This window comes from Varanus komodoensis, unplaced genomic scaffold, assembly GCF_004798865.1.
Source record: "Varanus komodoensis strain SLA01 unplaced genomic scaffold, ASM479886v1 scaffold1, whole genome shotgun sequence".
NCBI classification, from domain to species: domain Eukaryota; kingdom Metazoa; phylum Chordata; class Lepidosauria; order Squamata; family Varanidae; genus Varanus; species Varanus komodoensis.
Window position 1 is genome coordinate 97869669 of NW_025335268.1, and position 19950 is coordinate 97889618.

The following is a 19950-nucleotide window of genomic DNA, read 5'->3' on the forward strand; positions in this document are numbered from 1 at the left end:
CATGGAGCCTCATTTGGTGAAATTTCTGTAACAGAGAAATGGTGTTTCAATACTCAATATCAGCACTGATATTAACATGAATACACTTTATCAACACTGATGCAGGAAGCAACACTTAAGCAGAGATCATGGGTAGGATGTGTGAACAGATGACCACTCAAAGAGTTAATAGTTAAAGGAAAGCAACCCATGATTCTTACTTATGCAGCATACATATGATGAGCAGCAAACTGACTTACCAGCAGGTAAGTCATGGTTGTCACTGCAGCACAGAAGATGGTACTGTCCATGCAAAAGAGCAGTAGCCACTCGCCTGAACATCTAGCTGATAAAGCCAGATAAATGTTGACAACACTGACCATATTGTAGCATGCCATAAACCTGGCACAGATAGCTTCTAACTCAAATGCCACTACTGGTTGACTCTACTTAGGAAACAGAAAAGAAGGAATATAGTTCAGCCATAGCTCAAAGGAAGCCTGATTAAAAGGTTATAAAGCATGAAGAGCCTAAAGATAGAAATAAAGTTATCTTCATGTCATATTCTTGCTGTAACTGCGGTCTTCCTAGCTTATATTCTATACTATACCTTACAAATAAGTAGACCTACCAACTCATTCTTCTAGTACAGTGTCAAATTGCCTACCCTAAAACATCTCCAAATTTCACCATTCTACCTTTCATGGTGTTTTTCATAAAATAAACATGCTCAGGCCACAAAAGAACCCCAGAATCTCCATAGGAATAGCTGTGTGGGGTGTGAAAGCTGTAAAAAAATCATTCCCCGCAAAAGGCACAAAACAAGGTTCTACTCTGATTGCCCATCCAATGTGATAGCATGGCCTGAAAGTGAACTTCATAATCATTTCACCCTCAGAAGCTGATGTCAACCTGATTGTCAGAAATTGTCCAATACAGTGGGAGTCAGAGAGGGTTTTTAAATAAAGATCTTGCCACTACTTCCTTTAGTCAAGAAAGAATCATACCTTCCTGTAAAGAGGCATTTACTACTACCCTTACTCCCACTGACTGCTTTTATAAGCTAGATCAAGTATACATGCCAATTCTGTCCACATCCTCAGGCTATACAAAACTGTGTGTTATTAATTGGACAAGGAGGAGCCAAAATTGGGACATACCCCATCAGCATGGAAGCCATGAAGTCCTGAGCTACTCCCAAAAAGACAGCCTCAGCGTATATATTGAGTGTTCCAGTGCAACAAGCTATGGAAACTCCAGCATAAAACCTAAGACTTCAGCTAGCACAGGAAGGTAAACTGTTAAGCAGCAAAGTGGGAATTATACCAATAGAAGCCCTATTCTGTTCTGAGCACTAGCCTTCAGATACACACACATGAAAGTTGAAAACTGCTGCCACATCCTGGCTTTTGGTAAGCGTGATCTCCTGTAAACATGCTTTGGATGTAATTGGAAGTTATATTTGCTCATACAAAGAGAGGGGCAAAGCAACACAGCAAAAATGTCTAAAAGTGTGCATAATCTAGTCCTTAAATTCAGATTTGATCAGCTCATCACAGACAACATTTAACATTTTTACAGCTTAATCCTATGTTTGATGCCTCAGGTACCCTTGCATTTAATGGGTCATATTGTCAGGTGGGTGTATATAGGACTACAACTATAATTCACTGATTTAATATGTTTTCCATAAAATATGAAAATCCATATAATAGCTTCTTTTTAATAGTTCATATGAATTCATATAGCCATTTTACCCAAAAGTGTGGATAAGCTGCTGTGTTACCTTTTCACTGGACTATCACTGGCAAAAGTGAACACAATAAAAAACCATGATAATTTGGAATTATATATAAATTCTCACTTCCATTAGATGATGCAAATGAGGCAATGATGCTGACACTTCTTAACTTTTAAAGAATAGGTCTTGCAAAATTCAGTGAATCCTTGCACAACCACAGCATTGGCAACTAAATATGCAGCAACCTGACTGAAACTATTAGTAGCCTTTTAAAAAATAAGGCAGAGCAGAAAAAACAGACTTAATACTGCCTGGCCCAACTCACAAAAAAGAGAAAATACAGTACTTAATCTTCTTTACATCAGATGATTAAATGCTAAAGTTCTACAAAATAATATTAAACCACTTCCTATAGTTTCCCAATTAATCTTCATGAATTAAACTGTAAAATGCTACTGAAAACAAAGCCCTTTGTGTGCAGATGGTGTTGCAGCGACCTACTTTTCCAGTTCACTGGCTTTCCAAAATTTACACAGGCAATGCTTTCACTTTTGCAAGAAATATAACTAATCGTTCTGAAAGGATGTGCCTACATGCACAATCTTGTATAACTTGACAATATTATTTATATTCTTGAAGAAAAGCAAACTATAGGCACAAAGCCCCTTTAATTTGTTAACCTTAAATTTTAGAAGTATTAACAAAGTCTTTGTAATGTTTTCAGAAGATGAAATATTCAAGGATCAAGCTCTTCAATTCAAGAAGAGCGTTACAGAGCAATAAAAGAATCCATTCATACAGTAGGATGAACCCTCAATGTATGCAGATGCATGTCCAAGTATATAAGTGCAAGGCTATTACTCTCATATGGATGATTACTTATAAAATGAAAGATATTATGTAAGATGATTATCTACCACCATGACCACACATATGGGGATGTGTTTCATACTTCTACAGTAAAAGGAAACTACTGTTTATGAAACCTAATAATCTAAATAAGGACAGCTGATCCTAAGGGTTCGGGTAAGGGTTAGCTCACACATGTACAGTTAGTTCTGAGGCTTAGATTGTTGACCTCTGTTTAGATTTCATTAATTCAGAAAAATGCCAACTACAAGGGATTTTTTTAAATTGTAGCAAACAGCATATGGTGCTAATCACCCACCCACTGCAGGAAACCAAAATCAGAGAAGGCATCTTGGCTGGTGAGAATCTTTAATATGCTACATATAATTATAGGATCTCAGATTTAACTGAACATACCACCAAATATAGTGCATTAGAAATCCTTTTGTATTCGATCAATCAATTCAATATGCAGCCTCATATCTGAATTTCTATAGAATCTGCATTTCTATACAATGCAAATGTATATATAAATATAATTTTTATTTATTTAGTTATATAAATTTCTATATAAATACAAGCTAAAGTCATTGCACTCTGATTTGTTTTGGTTTTTAATTATTTTCTTTACTTTTTTGAGGCACAAGCATACCACTACTTTTTACACATTCAGGTAAATACTCATAAAATAAAATTTGATTAAGTCTTTGTAACACTGGGCTAGTTCAAACTCTCAAAAGTATTTTTGGGCAGTGCCAAACAGATGCAATATACCCTTGAAAGATAGTTGTTTGGTCCATCTCTTCCCAGGCAAAGCAATAGTCTGGTCACTTCACCATGACTATTTCATGTATACTTTTTGAGCCCCTCTGACAGAGCCCTTAACAATCTCACCATGATTCAATAAAGTATGTGATACAAATATAGAAAGATGTCTAAAGTGAAGCTGAAATAAATTCAGAGCAGATTAGAATCCAGAAATAGAGGCCTAGCTACCAGCATTTTACCACAGCCCTCCAGTAAATCTGTCTTTGAAAGCAGAGAAGGTGAAGCACTGCATCATGGCCCACATCAGTTAGTCTAAATACTTGCCCAACAAAAATTCACATTCATAATGGAAGAATTAGTTTTGCTGTACTACCCTGAAGTTTTGCAACTCATAAATTATACATTTATAAAATAAAATAAAGATAAATACCTGAGTTCTGCTTCTTGGCAGTTGCCAGTTACAAGACAGAATGGAAACCCAACTTTTTCCATTGTTTAATCTTTACTAGTAACAGCTGTTAGACACCAAAGAACTGTATGCAATAATCCAAAGGATGACTTGAAGTATTCCCTCAGAGTTAAAAAATAGACATCACAACAATTTGGTGTCTCATACTCAACCTCCTTCCTGTCTAACTACAATCACATTGCATGACTGTACTCCTACAGTGAGACCAGCCTCACAATTATTCCCAACCCAGAAAAATCAACAAGGAGTAAAGGAGGTGATGTTCTGCCTGCACACAATGAAACATTTTTACTAATGATAAAATCAATTTTATTTCTACAAGGAAATGTATGGCATCAATAACTACTAATAGAAAGGCAGCTTCTTATTACCACATGTTTCAGTAAGAAGGTAGCTGTTATTCAGTTCCTATTTTTGTTTATACCATAGGAATTTCCCATAAATAGGCTACAAGAAGATATAATAAGATGTGCAGTTGACATCATCTATTAGCCTAAAGCCTGCTAACACATTCTACTTATAAAGAGGGGAAGGGAGGAGGAGAAGGGCAATCTTTATACATACTACAAAGAAAACTAAAATGTAGGTCAAGATTACTGGGTTTCATTGCTTCATGTTTCCAGCAACTGTAGTCAGTATTTGCAATTAATTAGCAAATATTTTTCTAAATACATATGAAAGGCTATTTTTCTGTTATGACTCAGCAAGTACTACGCCTCACACTTTAATAGTAATCTAATTATTTTAAAAGCTTCAATGTCAATTTTTCAAAAGTTTTTGAAAAAAATATAAGAATTCTTGCTTATGCAATTTAGGTCTATCAGACACTGAGTCAGTATTAACCACACAGGATAAACAAGTCTCAGAGGGTGGCAGCTGCTAAAATGGTACATGCAACACCCACTCAGTATTATTAGTGAACAGAATTATTCAAAGTCAAATTTTATGAAGTAAAACCCAAACCTAAAACCCAAAGTTTTATCACATGCATACATGCCAAACTTACATGTATACCTGCATGCAAACAAAAGTGAATGAGTTTAAGTGATACACAGGACAAATTTCAAATTTTCACCAAAGCTTGAATCATAGCACAACCTTCATTATATACTACCCAGAGAGCACTGGCTATAAGGGAGTATAGAAATTGAGTTGCTCTATCTTATTGCCACTTTTAATGTTGCAAAACTGAGCCATGAAAGAAGTTTCATAGTTCAGTCATAGTACAAAGGAAGTCCTATTAAAAGGTTATAAAGCATGAAGACCCTAAATATAAGAATAAAGCTATCTTCATGTCATATTCTTACATAACTGCGATCTCCTTAGCTCATGTTCTGGACTAAAGCTTACAAGTAGGTCTACTGACTCATTCTTCTGGGAGAGTGTCACAAAGTGCCTACCCTAAATCAAACCAAGACTCAATAGAGATCATGTTCATCACATTTTAAGCTAAGATTGTTAACTAAATCTTCCAGGAAACACTCTTTTAAGGGAAAGCTGTGTCCTGATTGTTTAAAGTTAATAGGCCTAAACAATGTTACATAAAGAAAAATGTCAATGGACCTGGCATTGTTATGCAAATTTACTCATTTTGTACACCCTTAAAAAGGTAAAAGTAAAGGTAAAGGTAAAGGTTCCCCCATGACATTAAAGTCCAGTCATGTCTGACTCTTGGGGGCAGTGCTTATCTCCATTTCCTAGCTGAGGGAGCCAGTGTTTGTCTGCAGACAGTTTCCATGTTCATGCGGCCAACATGACTAAACACTGAGGTGCACGGAACGCTGTTACCTTCCCACCGAAGTGGTATCTACTTGCATTTATATGCTTTCAAACTGCAAGCTTGGCAGGAGCTGGGACGAGGCATGGGAGTTCACCCTGTTGTGGGGATTCGAACTGTCGACTTCGAACTAGCCCAGCAGCTCAGCAGTTTAAACCACTGTGCCACCAGCAGTCCCTCTGTACACCCTTAAAAAGAATTAAATCTTAAAGTACCAGTACTTGCTGATAGCTGAAAAAAACATACATCTGATGATTGCAATCCTTGGAGGTTAATTTCAGCCAGAACCAGGGTTTTTAGATAAAGCATTTTTCTTGCCTGAGGCACTTTCTATGGGGTCACATGAGCACAGGAAAAAAAAGTCGTATTATATCAGAACAAGTCAACAAGTCAGAACAGGTCAACAACAAACCAGCTGTTTACAGGATCCCTCAAGAGTTCTCCCACTCTCCTCAGCAACTGGTGTATGCAGGCATATCACTTCTGATAACAGTTAACCAACAAGGCTAGTAGCCAATGATAGCCTTTTCCTCCATGAATTTGTCCAGTCTCCCTTTAAAGCCATCCAAATTGGTGGCCATCACTACTAAAGGAACCAGCAGAACTCCTTTCAGGCCCACTGTCTATTCTGAAGGAGTTCTAATATTGTCCCTATGCTCAAAAAGGGCACTAAGGAGAATCCTGGGAACTACAAACCTGCTCGTATGACATGAATCCCTTGGAAAATTCTGAAGCAGATTATAAAGAACTCAGGCTACAAGCACCTTGAAAACAATGCAGTAATTACTAGATGCCACTATGAATTTATCAAAAACAAGTCTTGTCAGATTAATCAAATTTCATTTTTGATTGGGTAACATCCCAAATGGATTGTGGGAATCCTCTGGACATAATGTATCTTGATTCCAGTAAAGCTTCTGACAAAGTACCCCATGAAATTCTGGTCAGGAAACATGGGCTAAATGGAACAACTTTCAGGTGAATCCACAGCTCACTACAGAATTGGCTCAAAGAGTGATTCTCAGTTTTTCTTCTTGGACTACAGAGAGGTAACAAGCAAGGTATCACAGGGCTCAGTCCTGGGACCAGTGCTCTTTTAACATTTTTGTTAATGACTTAGATAAAGAGGTGCAGAAATTGCTGATCAAATTTTCAGATGATACAACATTGGGTAACCCTAATACCCTGGAAGACAGAAAAAACATTCAAAGTGATCTTGATAGTCTGGACCACTGGGCTGAAAGCCAAAGAAAGAAGTTCAGTAGGGACAGATGCCAACTTTTACACCAAGAAAAAAGGAACATAATGCACGAAATGGGGGAGATTGGCTCAACAATACTAAAAGTGACAAGCATCCTGGAATTGTTCTAGGTAATAAATATCTGCCAACAATGTGTGTGGCTACAAAAAATAAAACAAAACAAGTGTCATTTTGGGCTGCATTAACAGAAACACAGCTTCTAAATCACATGAAGTACTTTGTTGTTGTGTCATCAAGTCATCTCTGACTTATGGGAACCCTGTGAATGAAAGCTCTTGAAAATGTCTTATACATGACATCCCTGTTTAGCTGTTCTAAATCTGAGGCTGTGGACTTCCTTTACAGAATCAATCCAGTCTTATTTAGTACTCCTTTTCTTCGTTTACCTTTGATTTTCCCTAACACAATTATCTTCTCCATTGAATCTTGCCTTCTTATGATGTGTCCTAAGTGTGACTACCTCATTTCTTTCATTTTTGTTTCCAGGGAAAGACCTAGGACTCACTTGTTTGCTTGTCAGTCCAGTGTATTCAACTCTAGGATGGATACCAACTGGACCTGGTGATTTATTAGCTTCCAGTTTGTCAGAAAGGTGAAGAAATGTATCTTTTGTCACACCTGCTCTAATTCTTCAGACTCCCTTCCTGAATGCCTAAGGACCGGAATAGGTATCTGTTTTATATCCTTGACTATGAAAACAGATGAAAAGAATTCATTCAGCTTCTCTGTGATCTCCTTACTTCTCCTTTAGTGCTTCTTTGCTTCCATTATCATCAAACAGTTCAACTGCCTCTCTATCTGGTTTCCTTCTTCTGATACATTTAAAGAATCCTTTACGGCTGGCTTCAGTGTTATTAGTGATAATGTGCTCAAATTGTTTATTTGCTTCTCTTGTTGTCCATTTGCATCTCCTTGTGGAAGTTTGTGCTCCCTTCTGTTTTCCTTATTTGGACAGTATTTCAATTTCTTGAAGGAAAGCTTCTTCCCTTAAATCCTTTCCCTGACTCTGCATCTTAACTGTGCCGGTAACATCTTGGATTTCATGTTACCTTTCCTAACTTGTGCTATACATACTATCTATGCCTCTGTTATTGTAGTTTTGAGTACCTGTCAAGCATTTTGAAGGAATCTAATCCTCTTGACTCCTCTCTTCAACTACTTTACCAGTTCCCTTGTTTTAGCGGCATTTCCTCTTTTGAAATTAAATGCAACTCTGTTCAAGAGCCCTTTTGGCTCTTGCCTCTTGGCAGAGCAGCGGAGGCACAGGCTGGGAGAGAGTGCTGAATGGCCAGGGGACTGGCGAAGGCAAGGCAGGAGCTGGGTAGAGAAGCAAAGGGTCAGGAGCAGCAGAGAGGAAGGGAGGCAGAGCCAGAGAGGCTAGAGGGGCCAGGAGGAAGCAGACGGGCAGGGCCACCAGCCTGAGGGGCTGATGAGCCTTCGTCCCTTGTCTGCATCCCTTTGCTGTGGCCCAGGCTGCCAGGGGACTCCCTTCCCTGGGGGGCCAAAGGTTTTTGTTTTGTTTTGGGGGGTTTTGGGGGTTTTTTTTTGGTGCTGTGCTTTGTTCTTCCTCCTATTTAAATTTGTATTTTATCCGCGCGCACACGCATGCGTGTGTGTTTCTTTCTGTGAGAACTGGGCGAGTGAGGGGTAATGCAGGACAGACAAGGCGGGGGACCAAGGTAGGGTCTCTGAAGAGTTCCTAATGGCAGAACAGGAGATGGCCTTGGCGGGAGTCACAGGTGTTGCTGTCCACTGCGACATGTTCGCCCTTCTCCCCCAGGAGAAGCAGGGATTCACTTGCCCTAGGTGCAAGCTGGTGGTCCTGCTAGAGGAGTTGTTGAGGTGCCTGAGGGCTGAGAGAGCTCTCCAGGCCCCCAGGGAGCAGCCCCACTCCGGACAGAGGGAGGGGCCATGGGAAGAATAGTTGGGGAGACATGGAGGCATGTCACTCACAGGAGGCCAGCACGGCCTTCTCCTTCTGACACCAATCTGGAGGTCGTGCTGGCCTCCTCCTTCTCCTGACACCAATCTGGAGCTGGGAAAGGTTCTTTCCGCTTGGGGAGGCTGGGGCTGATGAGGCCTCGGGGGACCAGCAGAACCCCCAGCCTGGGACCACAAGCGGCAAGGGGGCCGCTGCAGGAGAGGCGCGGGCCAGGGCACAGCCGCGCACCACCAATGGGAAGACACGGCGGCATGTGATTGTCGTTGGGGACTCCCTGCTAAGGGGCACTGAGGCGGCGGTGTGCCGCCCCAACCTTGAGACGAGGGAGGTTTGCTGCCTGCCAGGCGCACACATCTGGCATGTGAAGGACAGAGTAGAGTCTTGCTTGCTCTAGGGGTCACCAGCTGCTTCTGGTGATCCATGTGGGCACAAACGACGTAGCCAGGCAGGGTGTGGTCGGGATCACCAGGGACTTCAAGGCCTTGGGGAAGAAACTCAGGGAGCTAAAGCCCCAAGTGGCCTTCTCATCGATCTTACCAGTCCGGGGATTTGGGCCAGGCAGGGACAGGAGGGTTGCCAAGGTGAATGACTGACTTAAGGTGTGATGCCAGAAGGAACACTTCAGGTTCCTCAACCACTGCACCCGGTTTCTTGCCAATGGACTTCTGGCAAGGAACGGGTTGCACTTCACGAGGATGGGGAAAAGGTCCTTTGGAGATGCTCTAGCGAGCTTCATCCAGAAGACTTTAAACTGAACTGGAGGGGGGATTCAGGCCCCCCAGAAACATGCCTGCACTGGACCAGTGCAGGGAGAGGATCAGGGCTCTGGGAGCAGGGTTTTATTTTTTTATTATTTATATCCTGCCTTTTTCCTGCAAAGGGCTCAAGGCAGCTTACATCTCCTCCTCCATCTTATCCCCACAACAACAACCCTGTGAGGTGGGTTGGGCTGAGAGTCTGTGACTGGCCCAAAGTCACCCAGTTGGCTCCATGGCTGAGTGGGGACTAGAACCCAGATCGTCTGAATCCCAGTCCCAGCTCTTCACCACTACACCACACTGGCTCTTTTAGAGGTACTGCAGGGACTGACAGGACTCCTATAGAGAGGGGCCAGGTATCAGGGAGGATGGGAGGAAGGAGGAGGCTGGGGACTCCAAGGAAAGGAAGCATTGGGAAGGAGTTGAGGTGCACGTACACTAATGCTAGGAGCATGGATATTAAGCAGGAAGAGCTTGAAGCTCTCCTGGGAATAGGAGGGTATGACCTGGTGGGAATCACAGAAACTTGGTGGGATGAAAGGCAAGACTGGAATGTGAACGAAGAGGGGAATCATTTTTTAGAAAGGACAGGAAGGGTGGGGTCATGGCTTTATATGTCAGGGAAGGGATAGGATGAAGTGACATAGAATGCAGCACAGATGCGGATTTGGTAGAGGCAGTCTGGGTGAAACTTAGGGGTCTTGACAGGGAAAAAGACCTGACAGTGGGGGTATGTTATCGCCCTCCAGGTCACCTTGAGACCCTGGATGCTATCCTGACAGACCAGATCTCGGGGGAGAGACACAGTAATTATGGGAGATTTAATCTCCCAGATATTAGTTGGGAGACTCACTCAGCAGTGACAGCCAGGTCACGTCGCTTCCTAGAAGCTATAGAGGGATGGTTTTTTACACAGAGGATCCAAGAGGCAACGGGGGGGGGGGGGGGACATCCCTGACATAGTCTTGACCAATAGAGAGGAGCTGATAGATGAAGAACATATTAAGGGAGCTCTGGATGCGAGTGATCACTCCATCCTTATGTTTTGAGATCAGGGGACTGGGGATGTGCAGCAGGTCGAACACTAGAAGCTGGAACTTCAAGAGGGCCAACTTTGGCCAACTGAAGGCCAGACTGGGGAAAGTCTCCTGGGGTAGGTTACTGGAAGGTAAGCAAGTTGAGGAGGGGTGAATGGCACTCAAAAGGGAGGTTTTGGAGGCGCAAGCCTTGACGATACCTCTAGTTAGTAAGGTGGGGAGGCGGAGGAGAGCGCTGCCATGGATGTGAAAGGAGGTGGTTAGAGGGATCAGACGAAAGAGGAACCTCCGTAGGAAATGGGTACTGGGCCAAATAGACAAAAGGGTACACCGGGAGGAGGCCCGTTGCAGAAGGATTCTTTACGAGGCTAAAGCTGATTACGAGCTGAGACTTGCCAAGAATATCAAGAGCAACAAAAAGGGCTTCTTTCAGCATGTAAATAGGAAGAGGAAGGGAAGACAAGTAGTGGGACCACTAATTAAGGAGGAAGGAGATTCAGTGACTGATATGAGGGAACAGGCACAGATGCTAAATTACTATTTTGCCTCTGTGTTCTCCCCAAAGCAGGACGGGGGAGTTCTGCATAGGAGATTAGATGAGGCCAGGGACTTAGGGGCACAGATTAGAGTCACCCCCCCTAGAAGTTGAGGGGCTCCTCAGGGCATTGGACATTACAAAGGAGCCAGGCCCTGAGAGGTTACACCCAAGAGTACTTAGAGAGTTGGCAGGGGTTCTCTCACGCCCGCTGGCCTCCATTTTTGAGGCCTCATGGAGAACGGGTGAAGTTCCAGAGGATAGGAGGGTGGCATCAGTGGTCCCAATTTTCAAAAAGGGTAGTAGAAGGGACATGGGGAAATACAGACCAGTTAGCCTTACGTCCATTGTAGGAAAACAATGGGAAAGCTCATAATAGAGAGAGATCTAGTGATGCTGGATAAGAAAGGGAGGCTGGCAGCCACACAACATAGCTTCCGCAATAACAGGTCCTGCCAGACAAACCTTGTGGAATTCTACGGCAAGGTTTCGAGATGGCTAAATAGAGGGGATGCAGTGGATGTGGTTTACCTGGATTTCAGCAAGGCCTTTGACAAAAGTGCCCCATGATGTCCTGGTTGAGAAACTGAGGAGTTTTGGGATACACCACAGCACTGTCAGATGGATTAGGCATTAGGGCATGGTTTGACTGACCAAAAGCAGAGGGTAACCATTAGTGGGGAATCATTGGGATGGCAGCCAGTGACAAGCGGGATTCCCCAGGGCTCTGTCCTGGGGCTGATCCTGTTTAATCTTTTCATCAATGACATGGAAGAAGGGATGAACACTCTGCTATCAAATTCGCAAACAATCCTAAAACTGGGGCAGTGCCACAATGAGGAGAAGGTACTCCAGTTCCAAAAGGATCTGGACAGACTATGGAAGTGGGCAGGAGACAACAGGATGGAATTCAATGTGGATAAGTGCAAGGTCTTGCACTTGGGGCATAGGAATAGATATCATAAGTACAGGTTAGAGGACACGTGGCTGGAGAGCAGCACTTGTGAAAGGGACCTTGGGGTGCTGGTTGACTGCAGGCTAAACATGAGTCAGCAGTGTGATGCAGTGTCAAGAGGGCGAATGCCACCCTCGGTTGCATAGCCAGAAGCATGAGGTATTACTAGAGAGGTATTACTACTGCTCTATATGACTCTGGTGCACCCGCAACTGGAGTATTGTGCTCAGTTTTGGGCCCCTCATTACAGGAAGGATGTAGCCAGGTTAGAGTCAGTGCAGCGTAGGGCCACAAGGTTGGTGGCCGGTTTGCAGGGATGCCGTATGAGGCGAGACTCAGAGAACTGGGTCTCTTCAGCCTAGAGAAGAGGAGACTTAGAGCAGATATGTTGGTGACATACAGGTATGTGAGGGGATGTCACACAGAGATGGGTAGAGACCTGTTCACCCCTGAAGAGGAAGGCAGGACGCACTCCAACGGAGCAAAGCTCAGGGAACCAAGGTTCCATTTGGATGCCAGGAAGCACTTCCTGACAGTCAGTACCCCGAGAGTATGGAATGGGCTTCCACGGGAGGTTGCTTAGGTCCCATCAGTGAGGGTGTTCAAAGATAGGCTGAACATGCACATAGTGGGCATGTCATGAGTGGAGCCAGCTGGAGCCGGGGGTCAGACTAGATGGCCCAGGAGACCCCTTCTGACTCGCTCTGTTTCTCCGTTTCATCCTCTTTAGCAGTCTTCTACCTAACTATATATTAGACACCTGATACTACCATGGTGCTTTTTTCCAACTGGTTCAATATTTACATCCGATACTTTGTCCTGGGCAACCCACCTAGGATTAAATTCCAGGATTGCCTCCCCTCTGGTATCCATGACCAACGGCCCAAAGGTACAGTTTTTTAGGACACTGAGAAATTTAGCCTTTTATCAGAACTGGAACGCAACTTTTATCCAGTCAATAGGTGGGTAGTTGAAGTCATCCATTACAGTGGTGTGCTGTGCTTCAAATGACCCTAAGTTCAAACATTCCAGAGTTCGAACACTAAAATTAAGATAGAAGTACTGTTTGAACTTTGGAATGATTTTAAGTTTGAACTGTATGCACAGTGGAAAAAAAATGTGGTCGCTGCAGAAACATCTGTTGTGCACCCAAGTTTTCAATTTATCTCAGTGCCTTTTCAGAGTGTGCCTTTTTGATCATTTTCAATGTATTGGGTATGTTTAGGATCTGGGAATGGATTAATTCACTTTCCACTATTTCTGTTGGGGAAAATTGATTTGGACTTCAATAATTCAGAAATCAAACAGTCTCCTGAAACAAATTTAAGTTCAAAGTATGAGGCAGTACTGTATTACAGCCCTGTCTTTGTTTGAGGTCTCCTTGATTTCAGTCACCATCCTAAGATCACCTTGAGCATTATGGTATGGAGGAAAACAGCATATTTCTATTACTGAATTAGTGTTGGAGCCTGGTATTGTCACCCATAGCACATCCACTGATGAGCCAGTGGAATTTTAAATTATCAAGTCTGTGCAACTCTATGACCTCTTTGATGTATGGAAGCATTTCTACCATTTTATTTTTTACCAGAGTAGACACACAATGTATCTATTGCTACTGTTTACTGAGGAAGGAGATGAGTTAAAATCTTTACAGGCAATTATAATTACTTTTTCTCCCTTTCAAAATATTACTGAATATAGCATATTACTGAACTAATTAGCATACTACTAGACTAAGCTAACAATATCAGAGTTGCTGAAAGTATCAACACTGTTTGTAGTAAAGCACAGCTATTGAATACGTGACCCTCCAAATGCTGAACTACAAATCCCACCATCCTTTACCACCACCTGGAGCTGGACTACAACAACATTTGGCGGAGTATACATTCCCTGGTTCTGCAACAGAAGCAGGTCTGCACAACATCCTTCCTTGGAACCACTCACAACACCTTTATCATATGCAAAGAAATCCAGTCTAAAGATGAGGGTTACCATAAATGTCTGTTATTAATGGTATAATCAATTTCTCTCTGCATTCTACATAAAAGTTGCAATATAAAAGGATGAGTTCTACTGTTTCTACTGCTATAGCATCTACTGCTATAGCATACCAGTTTGTTGACTGTGTTCTTGCTGAATCATCCTTTTAATAATGCTGATGGTCGCACTTTAACGAGGGCAAGAGTAAATGCTCTTCTGTACTTTGGACTAGTTAGCATGTACAGATATAGGGCTTCCATAATTTCAGCATTACAGCAAGTTTTGCAATTGGGGTGGAATAATGAAGAGCAAGTTACAAGCAGTTCTCAAAAATTGAAGACCCAAGTCTTAATTTTTGTTTAACATGTAATTGAGACTCTCTCTCCTTTTCATCAAATCCAACTGAGGCAGTGGCTGTCCTGAGCAGTACAGTAATAGGCTGTTACAGTGCCAATAAAGGATTGATAACAAGGTAGAGATACTGTTAGTGGGAATTCACCTGCCCAAATGAGAAATATTCAACCTGTTCTGGATGGGATTGACTCCCCCCAAATATCAGGTTCAGAGTGTAAAAGATGCTCTTGCATCCAGTATTGTTGCTAGAGGCACAGCTGGACCCAGTGGCACAGAGTACCTTTTATCTGCTTAGGCTGATAGATCAACTATTTCCATAGCAGGATAGAGAGAGTCTACCCATGGTTCTGCATGCTGTGGGAAATGCTCATTTGAATTAAAGGAATGTGTTATACATGGAACTGCATCTGAAAACTGTCTTTAGACTTCAGCTGATTCAAAATATGGCAGGAAGACTATTAACAGGGACTAGTCAGTCTATGTTCAGATGAAATATAAAGTGCCGATTTCACATTCAAAACACTGGCTTGAAGCCAGATACGCGTAACCTGAAGGATTTTGTCTTTCCATACATACCTCCTTGAGCCCTAAACTGTCCTCAAAGAACCCTCTCCTTTTTTTTTGACAGGAGTCCCTGTCAAATAAAATGTGTGTGTGCGGGGGGGGGGGGGGCTTCTAAAAAGAGGGAATTTTCTTTGTGGCATTCCAATTGCGGAGAGAGGCTCATCTGGCATTTTACACTGTGCTTTTCCAGCACTAGGTAAGGACCTTCCTATTTTCCCCAGCATTTAGTGTTTCTGTTTCTGCTGCTTAAAATCTATGAGTATTACTTTTATTTTATACTGTAATCTTAAACTTCTGTACTTCTATAGAGTACTTTTTTTATGGTTTTAATTGTTGTGATCTGTCCAGAGAGGCTCAGCTACTGGGCAGTACAGAAGCATAAAAACTGACACTTTATTTCACTGCCATTTTTGCTAACACTGGTGAAATCTAAATACACTAATTCTAAACATGCATGCATATATAAACATATGCAAATTTATGTCATGGACCTCTATCCCAAATTTTTCAAATACATAGCAATGCCCCTCCTTTTCTATCAGCACAGAAGAGTACTTCTTGCAATCAAACAGCCCAATGCTGAAAGAGAAGTAAGCTGCAGTCAAACCTCAGAACAGAAAAGCAGAAGGAGTTACATAAACCTAGTTAAAAGAGAAATGCACATGAAAGAGCCAGGTATGAGCTTCAGATAGCAAAAAGAGTGTAGAAACATTAAAATGTGGATCCTTGTAGTGTAGACAGCAAGGAAGAGCACTGGCTAAATAAAGCAAGAAGCAAGAATAATGTAATGAAGAACTATTTATTTCCCCATGGTCAGACAGATTAGTCACCACCAGCAATTCCTTTTTTTGGAAAAATGTGAGAAAGCAAAAACGAATGTGATTTATGGGTTACACTGGGGTGTGCAACCAATGGCTGCAGCCTCACTCAATGTTATTTGCAAGCCTTTGTGACCTTGATGCTGCCAAAATTGCTGCCAATTTTTACTTCAAGAATAGTGACTACCATTTCTTGCTTCTCAGAGGATGCTCTAGGAACCGACATTCAAACATATTCAGCATACTCTCTTGAGTACTGAAGGCCAGACACCTACTAAGAGAAGCTCTGGCAGTGGCTTATCAGAGGGATCCTCTGAGCACTGCTGCTGCTGATGGCAATAGGAAAGTTCCAGAAGTGGAAAAGACATTGATAGGAAAGATAGTGGTGTTCAAAGGAAAGTATGTGCTCTATGTATTTGCATCTATGTGTATGCATGTGAAGCCTCAAACCAACAAATAAGTATGTGTAGCACTCAGGATAAATACTCTTTCCTAAGCACATGGAATGTTTGGTGAGAAACAGTTCAGATCAGTCAACTATATTATAGTACTTTTCCATTTACCAAGTGTTTCACAACCATTGGTTAGTACAGCATAGTGGTTAAAAGAACCACAAACATAAGGTGTAGTAGCTAAGGGTGTGAGACTGGGATTCGGTCGACCTGGGTTCTAGTCACTGCATGATCACAAAGCCAACTGGGTGATTTTGGGCCAGTCACAGACTCTTAGCCTACCTTGCAGGAGTGTTGTCATGGGGATAAGACTGAGAGAAGAGAGAGGAGAATGCTGTAAGCTGCTTTGAGTTTGTAAGAAAAAAAGTGAGATATAAATCTAATAAATAAACAAATGTTTGCTAGATGGACTTAGATAAAACATTCATTTTTAAACACATAATCCCACCCCCACCCACCTAATAGTGAGTGATAATACTGACCTATATTTAAGACTGACGTAAGGATTATAAGATCTTATTTTGTTATATACATAAAGATTACTGACTTCTCTTACCTGCCTTGAGTTTTACAGAAAGGTAGAATAGACAGACTACATATTAAACTATAAATATAATATAGGAAAAGCACAATGAACACTTAAAAGTACTATGCAAGTACTAGCCATTTTTAAAAGTCTACTACTTAATTCAAACCAAGACTCATACATGCACACAATATACATGTGTATATGTATCATGACAGGTATTAAGGGAACTTTCCTAAAGCACATCAGATTGTGACAGCACTATGCTTTAATAAAGTAGGAAAATAGCTAGTCTGGAGGCTTGCTGGGAGATCAGTTCAAGACACCTGTTCAGAACAAACACCAGAGGCTTTATTTTACTGTAAATATTTTACAGATAAGAAAAAATGTTTACCAGATGGACAATTATATCACTTCAGATAGATTTAACAGAGGTCATAGATACTTGAACATTAATAATGCGCACAAGTTGCACTCTGATTTTTCTGCTTTAGATCTGAATTCAAAATGGGGGAATCATCCTAAGTCAGTTAGGCATCCTTTAAAATATGTGTGCAAAAGGTATGGCCCATGAATGACATGCAACCCACCAAGCTATTTCTGGTAGTGCACCAGACTCCCTGCATTTACTATCACATCAGCACATGGCATTTCTCATGCTAAGCCCTTCCTTGGCTAGCAGTTTTTCATCTCAGGATTACCACTAGCAGGAGAATTTCATCTCTTTGATAGGAAATAAACAAAGCATTCACTTGCTATTGCTAGAAAAAATAATTCTCCAGAATGCACTGTGTCAGAGTGCCTATTGCTGAGTTTCTTAGAACAAAATAGTCTCTGTAGCCAAACTGCCAGGGTGATACTAATCCAAAATGCAAGATTCAAAATAAAGACATAAAGAAAGCCACCACAGCCACACTTCTTTGTAAAACTTTCAATAGAGAGTAAATGTTGAAAGCTAGACAGCATTCCTACTCCAAACTTGTGCTCATACAGCATAACGGCAATTACAATCTTATAGGAATAACCAAATCTTGGTAGGATGACTCACATGGAACTCTACAATTGATGGATACAATCTGTTCAAGAAAAATAGAAAGGACAAAAAGCAAGGTGGAGTAGCACTATATATAAGAAATATAACAAGAAGAAGCTTAGTAGCCCCGCTGAAAGCATCTGGCTTAATTTAAAGAAGCAAAAATAAGAAAAACTTAGTTACTGGTGTCTATAACCATCCACCTAGCCAAAAAGAGGACAACTTTCAAAAAGCAACTTGCCAGCATTTCCATGAAGAATGATGTACTCGTAGTCATGACAGGGATCTCAATTTCCCTGATATATGCCAGGGAACAATTTCTTCCAAACATGGCCCCTCCAAGAGATTCCTGACATCTCTTGTCAACAACTTCCCCAGCAGAAGGTAGAGAAAGGAATGAGAGGAACAGCTATCCTCAATTTAATACTAACAGGGGTGACCTAGTGGACAAAACAGTGGCATTGGAACCCTGGGGGGAAATTGACCATGAGGTACTTACATTCTTAGTTATAAAGGAAACAAAGGTTAACTGCAGCCAAACATGAACCCTGGACTTCAAGAAAGCCAACTTTAACGAACACAGAACAATGATAAGTGAGGTCCCATGGCAAATCACTCTTAAGAGAAAAGGAGTCCAGGAGAGATGGGAAAACTTGGGAGGCGGGTCAGGGGAGAGATTCTCCAAGCACAACTACAAACAATTCTAACAAGAAAAAAGTTTAGAAGACAACAAAGGAAGTCCACATGGCACCACAAAAAGTTAAGTGACAACCTGAAAGGAAAAAAAGAACATGTACAGGAGGTGGAAGCAGAGCCAGACCGCAAAGGAAGAATATAAACAAATTGCAAGGAATTGCAAGGATAGCATCAGGAAGGCTAAAGCAGAAAATGAACTAAGATCTTAACAAGGGATGCTAAGAACAACAAGAAAGTCTTCTTCAGATACATCCAAAACAAAAGATGTGTGAAATAGAAGGGTGTCCTGTCAGACTAATTCAATCTCATTTTTTGACTGGATAACCTCCCAAATGGAAAGTGGGAATACTGTGGACATAATCTACCAACTTTAGCAAAGATTTTGACATAGTGCCCCATGACATTCTGATAAGAAAATTAGCAGAAACTAGACTAGATAGAACTATTAGGTAGGTCCAAAATTGGCTCCTAAATAAGATACAAAGAGTGTTCATAAACAGCACCTTCTCAAACTAGAGGGAGCTAACTAGCGGGGTGCTGCAGGGTTCAGTCCTGGGTCCAGTGCTCTTCAACATCTTTATTAATGATTAAGATGAGGAAGTATAAGAAGACATAGTCAAATTTGCCAACAATACAAAACTGGGTGGACACCCTAAAAGACAGAATGAAGATCCAGGGTGATCTTGATAAATTGGATCGCTGGGCTCAAAGCAACATAATGAGATTCAGTAGGGACAAATGCCAAGTCCTCCACCTAGGAAAAAGAAACCAAATGCATCAAGATGGGGAATATCTTGACGTGGTTCTTGAACCCCTCTGCTGTGGCTCCACGTGCCGGCACAGCCGCTGATCTGCTTGAAGCTCCACTCAGGAATAGCTAGCTAGTTAAGTAAATCAGTAAGTTAAGTAAATCGCTACATTCCTCTGCTAAACAAGCTTTCTGCAGGCTCTCATGTTACACAAAACCTGCTGAAAAGATTCTCTTTGTCCCAATGTTCTCTTTGTCTGAATGTTAAAAGCTGTGCTTGGGACCTGTCACAATTCACATCACTTGACTGTTTATCTGCTAATCAGTCACTAAACACACCTATATCTGCAACAGGGTGGGGATTTACTGAGCTTTCCTCCCCTCCAACCATGGATAAATCTGAAGAAAAGTTTCTGAAGAAAACCAAACTTTTAATGGTACGTGGGTAGATTCATTTGCTTTTACTGCTGACGAACTTATGGGGTTTGCTGTTTAATGCATGCAGCCCTTTAGCACTGACTTTGACTCTGCAGGAAGCTGTTCTATTCAAAATATATGAAAGGAATCCTACTAGTTTATAATGTAAGATTAAAAATAACAGTTTTTAGGGATTGAACAAGAGCTGCAGCTAAATCATAATGAAGATATAGATCTACTTCTTTGTTTTAAGAAGATTCTTATAAAAATTCCAGCAACATTATT

General features: G+C 41.6%; 1 protein-coding gene across 4 annotated transcripts in view; it reads right to left on the reverse strand.

Moving 5' to 3' along the window:
- The window catches only part of NT5C2 (5'-nucleotidase, cytosolic II), a 94219-nt gene that overhangs the window by 57032 nt on the left and 17237 nt on the right, over positions 1 to 19950 (reverse strand). The gene's annotated exons all lie outside the window — the stretch shown is intronic.